Below are 14,215 nucleotides of genomic sequence, written 5' to 3'. Positions count from 1 at the left end.
AAACCTTGGATGGTTAAAAATCTATTCTTTTCAGGAAATCATCATATGAATGGTAATTTTGTGACTTCACTAATTCTAACTAGAAGTTAAGCAAGCTAAATACCTGGTGCAATTTGGTTTGGAGTAATTGCATCTTAAAAATTGAGCCCATTTTTAGGTTGCTTTTTTGTTCTTCTTTTTGGTTTTTTTGGGGTTTTTTTATCATTCTTCCACCATTTTCATTGAAATGGTATCAAATGCTGAGAGCACCCTGAAAATTAGGAGTGTAGGGATTTATCTGCTTGGTCTATTTAATTTTTAACTACCTGGTGCTAAGTAATGGATAAATATCAGAGGACAAATTGCAGGTCCATTTTCTATCACACATGCGAGTTTCTCATGAAACAAAGCACGTAAACTCCGTTTTCCTTCAAAATCATCTTCACATAGATGCTGAAAAGAAGCACATGCTTAAGTGGCCTGTGGAGCTGGGCCAGACAAGTCAGTGCCTTGCTGTTCTGAGCAAAGTCTGAGTCAACTCCATTTGCTGAAGTAGATTTGCTGTATACAAAGAAAAGCCTATGTGGCCTGTACATGCTGTGCTGGCTCTTTTCACACTGCACTTGTGTAAACATAGACAAAACAGCTTTCCCAAATCTAGAGACAAAGAGATGCCCTTGGACTGCCCCAACTCCACTATTGGTTTTGACAGATTACATAGCCTGAAATTGCTTTTAAATTATTCTCTTTCAGAGGGTCAGTAGATACTTACTGTTGAACTATTGAGGTTTTGGAGACCTACTGAGCATGGGCTCTATCACCACTTGGAAAAGAAAAAAATCTTGAATGGGGTTACTTTAATCCCAGTTATAACTTTAACAAATTTCTTTGTTAAGGAAAACAAATGTATGGGTTTCATGTACTGTGCAGGAAGTCTAACTCCATTCCCTTCGGCTACTACTTAGACTCAAAATAATGGAAAGCGTGGAAAATGCAAAGTGAAAATTACAGTCAAACAGGATTAATTTTCTGGCATTGCTAATTACTGTGACAGTTTTTGCCTGGGTTTATCACAAGGGGCTGCCCAGCAGCGTGAAAGCCATAATCAGAGACAGAATTACGCACAAGCTGACAGCTACAGCAGGGAGCCACCTCAACAGGACAAATGTGGACAAGTCTATGCTCTGCTCAGTGATGCTTGGAGTAACTGATATTTCTTGCTCTGGATTTGGAAGACTTGCACTATTGACTCATAGCACAGGGAGCTGTGCATCCCCAGTGTGTGAATGTCAAGAAGTCTTTAACCATCTGCCTCAAGAGACATGTTTTATATGCTTTTTTGGGAGAAAGTATGTGAATGTGGATACCTGCACATGCACAATTTTTCTTCTGTCAGTAAAGCCAGTTGGTGCAGCAAGTCCAGCAGTGGAGATTTTGGAATTCCTAGTAACAATGCCTAATTTCAACTGTTTCTGCAGCTTTTCTGGAAATCGAATCTCTCTGTTCTGGTGGTGTACATCTCATGAGATACCAGAATGAGGTGGGATCACGTTTCCTTTCCTATGATGGAAGAGATTCCATGTGGGGATTGTGACTATTTTTACATCTAGCTCTGATGATTCAATCAATACTAGTTTTCACCTTGTCATGGTTTTAAGTGCAGCTGGAGATGAAACACCCTGCAGCTGCTTGCACAGCCCCCCTGTCTTTTCCTTCCCCATCCCTGTGTAATGGGGAGCAGAGTTAAAGTAAAAATTGCAGGCTGAGACAAGAATGGTTTTATAATTTAAAACAAAGTAAAATAAAACAGTAATGGTAAATAATAATAATGATTTAAAAAGGAAAGAAACCCAAGCAAGTGAAGTACAGTGCAATTGCTCCCCACCCACTGACCTGTCAGATCCCTCTTCCCAAACCCAGATCAGGCCCCCCTCCCAGGTTTATTTACCTGGCATGATGTTCTGCAATGTGGAATATCCCTTTGGTCAGTTCAAGTCCCCTGTCCCAGCTATGCTCCCTGCCAGTTTGGTTTTTTGTGCATTTCCTCACTGGCAGAGCACGAGACAAGGAAAAATATGCTTGACTGAGGATAAAACACATCTTAGGAAAAAACAAAACACCAGTGTGTTACCAATAACATTCTCATTCTGAATCCAAAACACAGCACTGTAACAGCTACTGAAGCAGAAATTAACTATACCCTAACTGATACCAGGAATAAACAGGAATAAATAATGTGCTGCTTCTCTTTTTTTGCAAATAATTTGAATTTTGGAGGATGCCATCATTTGGAGAGAAAAGGCTGGTGTGGGACAGTGAAGGAGGGGAAATAAAAACCATGGTATTTTATTTAAAATGCTATGGAAATTCAGAATTTTAAATTATTTCTAATTTGAAAAAAATATGGGTGTGTTACATCTATTGTGTGAGCCTGTAAGCTTACATGTCTATTACAGACTTAATATGAAAATCTTTACTTTTAAACATTTCAAGTAGCAAAGGAGCTCATGAAAGCATACTTCTAAGAGGGAACTCCATGTACTGTGATTGGGTTTTGGGCTTCCGCCTTTTTTTTACTCTTTTGCTTGTTTAGCCATACAAAAGTAGCCAATTGTAACCATTGTAACCAAGTGAGAGCCTGAGTTTATTTCACTTATATGAGACATGTCTTTCTGCTAACAGGAAGCCAAAGTGGTTTTCTTACAGCAGAAGACCCAAAGTGGAATTTCCTGTTTTGTGTGGGGCATTCAAAGCAGCAGACATTTTAAGATGTCAGTGAGCATTTCCTTGATGCTTGAAGATTTATCCCATTTTCGTTTGCTTCAAGCTGCCACATTATTGCATTTAAAAAAAACTGCCTTCATTCTGAACTGAAGCAAAATTTGAGGTGAAAAAAGGAAAATAGAACAGAAAAAATCTTGGAGCTAAGATCATGCTGAAATTCATGTCTTAGGATAGGATAGTAGGAGCTGAGCTTGCCAAAAGCTAAGCATTTCAACATTGGAAAAAATTGTAAGGTGTTGAAAAGAGTACTACATTCCTTGAAATTTGCTAAGGGAGAAGTTCCAAGACCTGTCTGCTCTGGAAAAAATGAATATTTTCCTAATTTATTTCCTCCGGATAATAATCCAAAGGGAGTGCTTTATAAGATGGCAGCAAGTTAAAGATGAAATATTCATGTAATTAATTGATAGCTCAACAACCTTGATGTATGATCTGGAAATGGTTGAGTTTAGATGACTCAGCCTGTAACATTCAGCCTGTAAAATCCATTTCTTTGGGAAAGCATTGTATCTAGCAGTGTCTGAAGCTTATGCATCCCATCTGGTCCACAGGAGGTCTGTTCTGAAGATGTAGGTGAATGGCCTTTCTATAGGGCAAATAGTTTGTGTCCTCATGCCATAGCTTAGGAACCACTCCCTGTGTCCTAGATGCCTTTGGACCTGCCCAAATTATTCTGACTCTTGAAGCTGCTTATGGCAGTTCTATCTTCTCCCAACTAAAAATAAAACCAGGATATGAAAACGCATCTCCCACTCCCACATGAATTAAAACCAGCACTAGCCTAGCAGAGATTAATGTAAGTCACCTTATTTACGAGTGTTTACCAGAGTAGCTCACCTGGTGAAAAGCCATTTGTGCATACAAACAGCAGTGGTCTTGTGCCAAGCTTTCAGTGCTGAGGGCTGGCCCAAAGGAAGAATGGATGTGTCTGTCCCACTGCGCTCTGTGGAGAGAGGAAAAGTCATGCACAGAAGATTTACACAGGCAGTGGCAGGGCCTGCAGCACCACGACAGTACATGGGATCCAAATTCAGTATTTTATCTGCTGAATCTTTTTTTTTTTTCTCTTCACTAGTTTAAAACTCACAACACAATGTTGGCACTCAGCGCTGCCTTTTTACTGCTTGTTGCCTACACGTGTGAATTGATTTTCATGGAATGATACACACATCTTGCAGAATGAGAGCCTTATGTTTGCACTTGTCAATTAAACACTGAAATGAGAGATTATTTTGCTCAGCCTTTTTTTTCCCTGCTTATTTTCACTGCAGATTTTTCAGTTTACTGCTATAAAAAGAAATACATTTTTGCTGGTTCTTTAAGCAAGCAATTTCTCCGTGGGACTAATATTATTATTAAGTTGTATAATCTGAAACTAGGAAGAGTCAATGAATGGTTTGACTGAGGAATGCCTTCTGCTAGTTCACAATGTGATATTTGAAACTGTTTTTAAATTAGTTAACTGTAACTCTTAACTGGTTATTGTAGGCACGCTGTAGGAAGATCAGTCTCTTCTGACAGGTATGGAACATTACTGGATTTTTTTTAAGCTCACAGAGCAGCCTGCTTCAATTAAAAGAAGATGGGTGTTTTTGTCAAAAGGCTTTCAGTTTATCTGGATATGCCAGCCAGGTAGCAGTATGGTGAAAGTGTGTTTCCTAGGAAATGAACTTGTCCTAAGGGCTCAGCTGAAAAAAGAATGTCCCTGTCTCTGTCCTTCTCTTCTCCCACCCTCCTACATCCTCCCACTGCTTGCCTTGGGCTAATCAGCTCATCATTTGGCACCTCTGTCAGCTCAGCCAAGTCAGGCAGCAGGGAACAGACACATCAAGCTGGATATTCATCTCCAGTGATGATAACTGAAACTGCCTTATGGAGAGGTTCAGTGCCTGACAGAGTCCTCAGAAGGGATGCAGCTGGATTCTGTAGGCAGAAGCAGAAGGAAGAAGAGCTGTGTAAGTGGGAAGGAAGAGAGGGACTCTTTCAGAAGTAAAGCATTAGCTTGGCTCATGTTCCCACAAAGTTATACCCTTACTTCTACCAAGCAATGATTTCTCTTTTTTCCCCCTGCTAGACAGGGAGTCGTGAAGACAACCAGAGGAAACTGTTTGCATGTGATCTCAGCCCGTGCTCTTCCTTTCAGTGCCTAATGCACAGTCAAACATTTGGTTTCTGGGCCTGAAAACAAAGCTCTACCAAAAAGCATCCAGTGCTACCTCTCTTTAGGAACCTTCCTGGCATGCTTGCTGTGGGAATGCTGACAGGAAAGGCAATGGGGCCCTAATGCCATGTCTGCCCTAATGCCTGCTGTAACACCTCACCTCGCTGGTTTGGGCTGCCTCTTGTTTGGCTCTTGCTTTTGCTTTACACCCTCTTGTGGTGGTACAAAACAGCAGCTGTTCCAGCGTGTTACAAAGGTATCGTTGAGTTGCTCATTATGATTTGGACATTTGTCTTTTGTCTATTCAAAAACCCTGTTGGGCTTTATTTGGCTTGCTTCCTGTGACCTTGGGATGAGCATGATCACTGGCAACACAGAGGGCAAAGGCTCCATCCCTGCATCTGACCCTATTTCATCACAGCTTATTTTGGAAAGGCTCAGTCATCATTCTTCTTATTATTGCGGCTTTTTCTTATTGCTGGAAGAAAGTGTTTACTGTCAGTGAGAAAGTTCCTGCATTATCTTTCTCTTCTCAAGAAATATCCTCGTTATCACTAGGGGATGTTTCAATTGTCTAACAGAAGCCTTGTCAGTACATGACATACAGTGTACAGTGACAAGCTGCTCTGTTTTTTTGGTGGGGAAACTGTATCTTTTCCCTTTCCACTTCTTGGCAAAGTGCTCTCAGCCTTGGGAAGACAAACAAGTTCTTGCTCTGCAGGTGAGAAAACTTCTGCAAGCGGCTCTCAGCGTGTTCCTGAAGGAGAAAACCGATCCCTCAGCACAGCCTGCTGGCTGCTGGCAGCACGACAAGCAAGGGGGAAAAGCACAGTTCATATGTAAGAGAGGAAACAAAAATAAGAGGGTTTGCTGCCGGACCATGATTTTTTGGCTTCATTATCCCCAGTACAAGGTTTTTGGTATTTGTCTTGCCCTCTTCTGCACGTGTACAATTTTGCGATAGTCTCAGCTCATATTTGAGGAAGTTTTGCAGAGAAGTGACAGCATTTACAGCAAGTGTGAACATGGGAGATGCTGTCTGGGACCCTGACCCTCTCCAGAGCTGAAACAGAAGCAGTAAAATGAAACCAAGGTCAGTCTGGAGATAAAGATGCTCTGTGACAAAGAGCAAGCGAACACCTGAGCAGCAAAGGCGAACACAAAGGAAAAAGAGCTGGTAAATGAGGGGGTGTGGGAAAGTGGTAATTATTGTCTGATGAAAAACAGGTGGTGTGGTATTAGTGGAACGCCCCAATTGGCCATACAATGGACGGGGATGATTTTTAGTATCTGGTTATTTAATATCCATGTATCTCATCCAGCAATTTATTAAAGCTGTTTTGCAGAGCACCCTAAATGTTGAGGGTTCAGATGTCAGAGATTTTTTTGTGTAAAATGCACTTAAGGACAACGTTTCTGTCCCTTGTGAAATGTTCTGTGCATGCCTGGTGAAACCCCAAAGCCACTGTCATGGCGTGTCACAAGAAAATAGCTGAGAAGTCAGAGGCATTTCCAATGTCCTCAACCCTTGCAATGGCAGCCATGTCCCTGGTCATTGACAGCCCTGCCTATGCTCTAGCAGTCCTGTTGCTGAAGTAGGATCTTTGTTTCTAAGGTGCATTTTTCTAAATCTTATTTTTTTACAGACAGTAAATTCAGTTCACCTTGGCTAGCACGTAAGTTCATGCGTTACAGCAGCTATGAAGATGACTCTGCTAGTGCTGTCATTTGCTGTGAAATTTGGAAATTTTTCTCTACAAATGTCAGGAGGAGCTCCAAATCAGATTTCATACTGTTGTAGAACACACTTATCACCTTCCCAGATAGATGTGATATTTCATCAGGAGCATAATTTGTTTTCTGTGAAACAATTTATTCTGTTCATCTTGCTGCTCATGACACGAGGCAATTCAGGCAGCTGTGTTGTTTCTGAAATGTGTTTTCTAACACAAGAAAAAGAATGACTTCTGGTGCTGACACTATTTGGAAGAAGCAGATGAGAGCCACAGGACTGAGGCAGCAAACGAAGCTCAGCACTTTGGAGACAGTGGCACAAATGACATCTTCAAAAAAGGATGTGGGAATTTTACACATTCAAGAGAGAAAGGAAGCCTATCCCATAAAGAATAAAAGAAATGATGAAGGCAGAGTTTGTATGACAGCACTGTTCTGCAAAAGATCAGTGTGTGAAGTAAACCCTGGGAATAAAGTTCAGCTGCAGGAAGGTGTGGACTGGTTTGGGAGCACGGCTGCTCTGGAGGATTGTAGGGTGACCTGGCTGAACCCCAGCCCAGGCAGGACTGGACAGCACACCAGCTGACATCTGGAACTACCTCAATGACACAAGGCAAGAGGATCCTGTGGAGAGAAAAACAGCCTGCAGACCTGCCTTAGTTCCCAAGCTCCATTTGTTTCATAGACACCACCTGGCAAGGTAAGGAGAGCATCAGGACAAAGTAAACCAGGGCTTGGTGTCAAGACAGGATGGGAAGGTGACACAAGGAAACTGCAGTAGGCTCAGTTCCCAAGGACATGTTTGCATGCAAAAGGCAGCTGCAATAGGTCAGCACCCTGGGCCTGGGCTTTGGAGTGTGGCCTGAACCATGATGCCACTTTTGGAAATGTCCACAATTCAGTTTCTCCAGCCAGTTTCTTCCAGTGATTTTGTTGCTTTGGAAGATATGAAATCCTACTGTGTGGGTTTACACCTTTCCTGATATACAATCTACCTCCTGCATAGGACACAGTGATAAATTCTGTTTATAGTTCAAGAAAGACATAGCTGTCTCTGGGATCTTATGCCACCTGCAGCCTCTCAGAGTTTTGCAGTAAAATGACTTTGGATGAGGATTTTTGCAACTACTTTGTCTGTCAAAATTTCCTATAAAGATCAGAAAAATAACTATACACATACCTGTATTCAGTTCTTAATGTGGCATCCAATTAATTCCACTGCACCAAATTCACCTTTGGCATTAGCTGAAGAAAGAGATCTAGTTTTTCCTTTGATTCTTGAAAGTTTTGGAATGATTTGTAGCTGCAGTATCAGGCTAAATTCTTAAGTGCTGCATTAGTAAGGATTATGAAAATAGTACAGATCAAGATGAAAGAGAGACATTTATTCTGTATTGCTCCAATTAATCTTTTAAAATCCAGCAGCAGCCTTTTCTGCAGCACATACCCACAGATTCACAGATGAAGGTGCTGATACTGGTTGCAACAAAACACCTTGAGCTTGAAGAAAGCCTGTACAATATTGAACACCCACAATACTTTTTTTCTTCATAACACTTTTTATATAACAGTTTATTTCACTGCTCTTTGAAACAGTTTCCTCCCATTAAAACCACCACAATCATAAACTTAAAAAAGAGTATCACTTCTTCTAACACTCTCATTGATACCTCTGCTGAAAGCCCAGCAGCAGCCATCAAATACATTATTAGAAAATATGCACTTAGAAGGAAGAATCATTTCTACAAAAGAATAGGACAAGAAAGAGGATTGCTGCTGTGTTGGAGAAGAGGCAGCAGTAGTTCCACTGAACTTACACCAGACAGAAAATAAAATAGTGACTATAAAGCAGAGGCAGTAATGCTAAAGGGAAAGGACTGGAGGAGTGGAAAGGGCAAACCTTACTAAGGCAGCCTGTGGGGTAACCACCTATGTGAACTTTTAAAATTTGCCCTAAGTTTTACTCTGTTATAGGTAATACTGATTCCACTGAATTTTCCTGCATAATAAATTTCCTTGTGCTGTTTGCTTTCTTCTTCTCCCTCACTTCTGTACTGTATTCTATTATTGACATATGTTCATTTAGGGCCTGGAAGAGATTTGCTGAAGTTCTGGCATCGTTACCTAGAATCTACTGCAACTAGTGACCTGTATTATTACTTTTAAACCAAAACATTGTGAGGGTTTCTTTGGATAGTGTTTTGCTCATTCCTCACAGTTGAATTCACCAATCCAGGGATTTGAAAGCCAAACCCAAATGCTACAACCTTCTGTTCAGGCTGTCTACAAAGGCTGTCTAGTCTTTTACTGAGTCCAAGTAATCCCAACACATGATGTTTTGCTTTAAGAAAAGTGTGGATGGAGGGCATTCTTGGTTCAATAAGTTGAAATCCCATTATACCTTCATGATACTTCTATCTAAAATGTCTAGCACATATATATACAGGGGAGCCACCTGAATTGGCCATTGCTTCACTTCCTACTGGTTGCAATTCCTTTTCTGACTGTTTAAAGATCCCATGCTATTAAAGAGAGAAAAACTTCCAGCTGGTGAAGGGTCTGAAGCACAGGTCTTAGGAGAAGTGGTTGAGGGAGCTTGTGGGTGTTTAGCCTGGAGAAAGGAAGGTTCTTACTGCTCTCTGTGACTGCCTGAAAGGAGCCAGGTGAGGGTTGGTCTCTTTTCCCAAGTAACCAATGATGGGATGAGAGGAAATGGCCTCAAGTTGTGCCAGGAGAGGCTTAGATTGGATATTAGGAAAACTTGCTTCATGCAAAGGCTAGTCAAGCATTGGAACAGGCTGCCCAGGGAAGTGGTTGAGTTCTGGTCCCTGGAGGTATTCAAAAGATGTGTAGATACAGCCCTTGGGGATGTGGTTTAGTGGTGGGCTTGGCAGTGCTGGTTAATGGCTGGACTTGATGGTCCTAGAGCTCTTTTCCCACCTAAGTGATGCTATGATTCTGGGATTCTACTTCAGTTCAACCAATAGGCAGAAGCACAGGTAGTGTGTACAGTTACCAGCACGTGTGTAATTCCACTGCTACCTCTACTTTCCCACAACTGACATGGGGTTTCTCTGCCACATCTGGCACATGTTTTTCTTGGAAGAGAAAAAAAGCTTTCTCACAATTATCCCATATTCAGCTTCCAAATTACAGAGATGATGATGGCAGTATAAAAGACAACATAAATGCTCTATCAAACATTTAAAAAAAATAATTTTCTGCTGCTCTATAATGAGCTGCATTAAGCCAGAGACCATCAGCACAGGGGGAGGTTATAGTTATTAACAACACCAATGGGAGGCCCCCCGTTCAGAGTTCATCTGGTGATGATATTCATCTTCTCCATTACCAAGAATTAATGTAAAAGCATGAAATTTTGATCCATTGTAAGTGGATACTGTGATATGGTCTGATCCTCTCTTGAAAATAAAAGTCTCCTAAACATTGTATAATAACTTTTGTGTTAGTGTTATTACGCTGCCATTCTCTGGTTTTATCTAATTGTGTTATGGTACCTGGAAGCAATCTTGATTTGTAAATCATTCAGAGCAAGAAGTTTTGTCTGCCTTCATCATCAGACCCCTTATCATATTTGGATCTACCAGGTTGTATTTATCCCTCTGACTCAATGTACCAGACTCTTGAGAAGAATGAGTTCTTCTGATGCTGCCTACTGACAGCATTATAAGGGAAAAATAAAATAGATATTTACAGAGAGAGACTGTGACAGTAAATTGATGTGAAGAAACAACGTGATGCATCATTTACATGTGAACAGTGTATGCCTGGAGCCTGCCTGTTCCCTGTTCTTTTGTCTTCTCTGGAACATCAGACACAAAAAAATATCACAGTGAAGGAATACAAAAAAATAAATTAAATTTGAACAGCTTGTATCATCTCTGCTCTATTGATTAAACCAAGCAAACATTTAATATAAGAGGTTTAAATATGTACATTTGCAGAATAAGTAAGTGAGAGAGAATTCAGATGATCCTGAACTAAGCTTCATCTCTTCATCTTATTCACAATTATTTTGCTACTTTGTAAAGTTCAAAAGAAAATAACTAGTTATTGGAAATCTATTGGGGGGGGGGTGGGGGTAGGAAAGGGGAAGAAAGGAGAAGAATATGATCCTTTGTCAGGTAAAAAGTTCAGCCAAAGTCAAACACTTTTACTTTCATGTTCTTTGACAAAATGTAGTACATGGAATCACTAATCAAGAGAAAATTTTTAAAAGATCAGGAGAAACAGCAGCTGGTCAAATTAGGAAGTGGATACCAGTAGAAAGGAAAGTGCTGATCTACTACTGGTTTGGAGATTTCAGTACTGGCAATTCCCAGATGATATATTTTCGATGCAGTTTATAGTCCTGACACAAAAGTCATCACTTTGATCCTACACCTTGAAGAAAATGTTTGATGCAAAGCAAAAACTGAAAGAATGTCTTTCAGTTTGTTTGTACAAAAAGGCTTTCAAGAAAACATGACCTTATGTTTCTAAGAAAATTGAGTAACACAGATGTAAGTAACTAAAAAAAAAATAAATTATTGAATGGTCTTTGCAAAATCAGAGCTAAACTGTTTTTTCATAAATTTGGCAAAACACTGACCTTATATAGAAAACTGCTTTGATCAAAAAGACCCCAACACACCAAGACCTGTGAAAAATAAGTAGCAAGGACAGGGATGCTCCCTGGAGGACTGTGTCTGCTGGCCACCCACACCGGGGCAGGGCCCCCCTGGAGGCCACCAAAGTAGTATTTTTACCACTTCAGTGGCACATAGTTGATTTCCAGAGTTTTTCCCAATTACCTGAATCCTTATGGTTAATTAGCATGGATCAGTTGAGACTGTTTTGCCCATGACTCAATCTAAGCGCCCTATTTTTTATTAATAAGGAGATATGGAAGGGCATGATGCATCTTTCTAAGGTTTCTTCCCATTACTCAAAATGAGAGGCAGATGCCTGTAGCACAGGTAATCCTATTCAATCTGCCTTTGGCTTTATTAACAATAAAGCCAAAAGGACAGGGGGTTCAGCTGTTGAGCTCTCCCTTCCCTTTTTTAGCTGAGTGAACCTGCACAAGTCAGCTCAAAGCCAACTCAGCCGCATATTTCTCCTGCTAGAGCATCTGCAATTACACTCAGCTACATTCCAGCTTCAAGAGGGACAAACTCACACAAAGAGACTTGGGTTCATGGAGTCCATCTCTGCAGTGGAAAATGTCAACTCAATTTTCCTCTTCCCTTGTATAAAGACTCCTTCAAGTAAACAGGGATTTGGCTGATGTAGTTGCTAAGACATTCTCCATCACTTTGAAAAGTCATGGCAATCAGGTGTAGTCCCAGGTGACTGGAAAAAGAGAAGCTTTGCACCTGTCTTTAAAATGGGTCGAAAGGTGGCTCATGAGAACCAACACATCAGCCTCACCTCTGTGTCTGGGAACATCATGGAACTCCTAGAAATTATGTCAAGGCACACAGAGGACAGGGATGAGATTTGGCACAGCCTGTATGGCTTCAGCAAGGGCAAATCTGCCTGACCAACCTTGTGGCCTTCTATGATGGAGTGGTTACATCAGTGTGATTAGAGAAGGGTCTTGGGTGTCGTCTATCTGGACACAGGTAAGACTTTTAACATATCTCCCACAATGTCCTTCTCTCTAAGTTAGGCAACATGGCTTTGATGGGTGGACTGTTCAACAGATGGGAAACTGCTTGGACAGCCACACCCAAAGAGTAGCGGTCAAAGGCTCGATGTCCAGATGGACATCAGGGACAAATGGTGTCCCTCAGGGGTCTGTTTGGGATCAGTGCTTTTTAATGTTTTCACCACAAACATGGACAATGGGGTTGAGTGCAAATCCACAAGAAACAGAGACATTTTTATTAAAGGTTTAAAATGAAGATACAGAAGTCGTGTAATAACATGCTGCTTACTGCAAAGCGCTACTGATGAACATTCAATCCTTATGGAAAAAATGACATTTTTCTTACTTTTTGCTAGTGATCTGCTAATAAAATTTACTTCCTCATATCCTTAAGCCATCAAGGCCACAACACTATTACTGCTAAACATATTTACAGTCAGGTTTCTCAATTTCTGGATTGCAGAAACAGAAAATGTCCTTAAAAATATTTGGCTATCTGCTGGCAAGTCACAGTATTTAGCCTGTGTGCTTCATGCAAAGTAAAGAAGAAATAATGGCTTCAATTAATTACGCAAATTTTGTGATAGCTGAACTTTTGACTACCTACAAAACTACAATCTGAAGTTTACTTAAACACATTTTTGGTCTATCAGTTAAGACTGTCCAAATATCCATTCCATATTTTAAAAATTTTTGATTGTTGTATGTGAGCATGTCAGACTGCTCTGAATCCATCAGGTGGTAATGATGTCATAGGATGCTACTTCATTTAAATCTAGTGTATTTTATGTTGATTTTGTTATTTAAATAATTCTGCTGTGTGGTGCAAAACAAGGTATCGACTTCTTCCAAGTGCCTATCTTATGTTGTTTAAAAATTAGATGCAAAACCTCTTAGAATGGTGATGACTCTGGTTTAAACTTTAATGATGGCTATGAGGTGATACAGCTAAACTAACACAAAGTTAAACATAAATTCGTACGACCACACAGTCAAATTTTCAACAGAAAAAGAAAAAAATTAAGGCACTTCTGTTATATCTAGCTTCATATTCTGCTGATATATAGGCTACATATTTAGCTGCAACACAGTGATGAAACTCAAATAATCCTTTAATTTACAACTTGCAAGGATTTGGTCTTTAATCTTTATTATGCAGTCTATGGCAGAAACAAACAATTTCACATTATAACCTTATTTTTACACAGACTTTAACAATGAAAAGAAGAAATATATTTTGGCTGCAGAAAGAAAGAAACAAACAAAAAAACCCTGTTTCATAAAGTTGCATTTCAGAATACACTTAAATTCATCAAAGTACAATTTTCCTCCAGTGAACTACTGATGATTTATTTACAGAGCAAGTAACAAACAATGTCTAGAAAATACCATTGAACCACAAAATATCTACATGTATATTTCTAATCTTCATACTAGAAAAAAGCTAAGAAGGCATTTGCTGCAGCACATTGTTTCTTCCTGAAATCTTAATGTGTTTTAGCAGCTCATACAAAATGCAGATGCAGATTGTATCATGTTATTTAGAAAAGCAAACATACTACGGGTTTGGTTAAGAAAAAGTAGATGTCTAGCAAATTGGTTTTTAAAATTTCTTTTTTAAAAAAGGTCTAATCCATTAACTGCTCCAAGTACTTCACATAAGGGCTGTTGTTTTCTTACGAAGTGAAAATGCTGCTGACAGAGCAGCTGAAATTTGAGAAACTACTTGAAAGAGAAGACATCATCAGCCTGTGCAAGGTGTGACAGGCTTATAGCTATGTTTTTATTCACAAAGAAATTTATGCTAATCTATGCTATTTTGGGGATCATTTGACAACCAATAACAATGCAGAATACTTTCATTTACTCATATCTTTTAGAAAAAGTGATAGCTCATTGTTTTG

The sequence above is a fragment of the Fringilla coelebs genome (assembly GCF_963513975.1).
Source record: "Fringilla coelebs genome assembly, chromosome: 3".
Lineage (NCBI taxonomy): Eukaryota > Metazoa > Chordata > Aves > Passeriformes > Fringillidae > Fringilla > Fringilla coelebs.
This window is presented reverse-complemented; position numbering follows the sequence as displayed.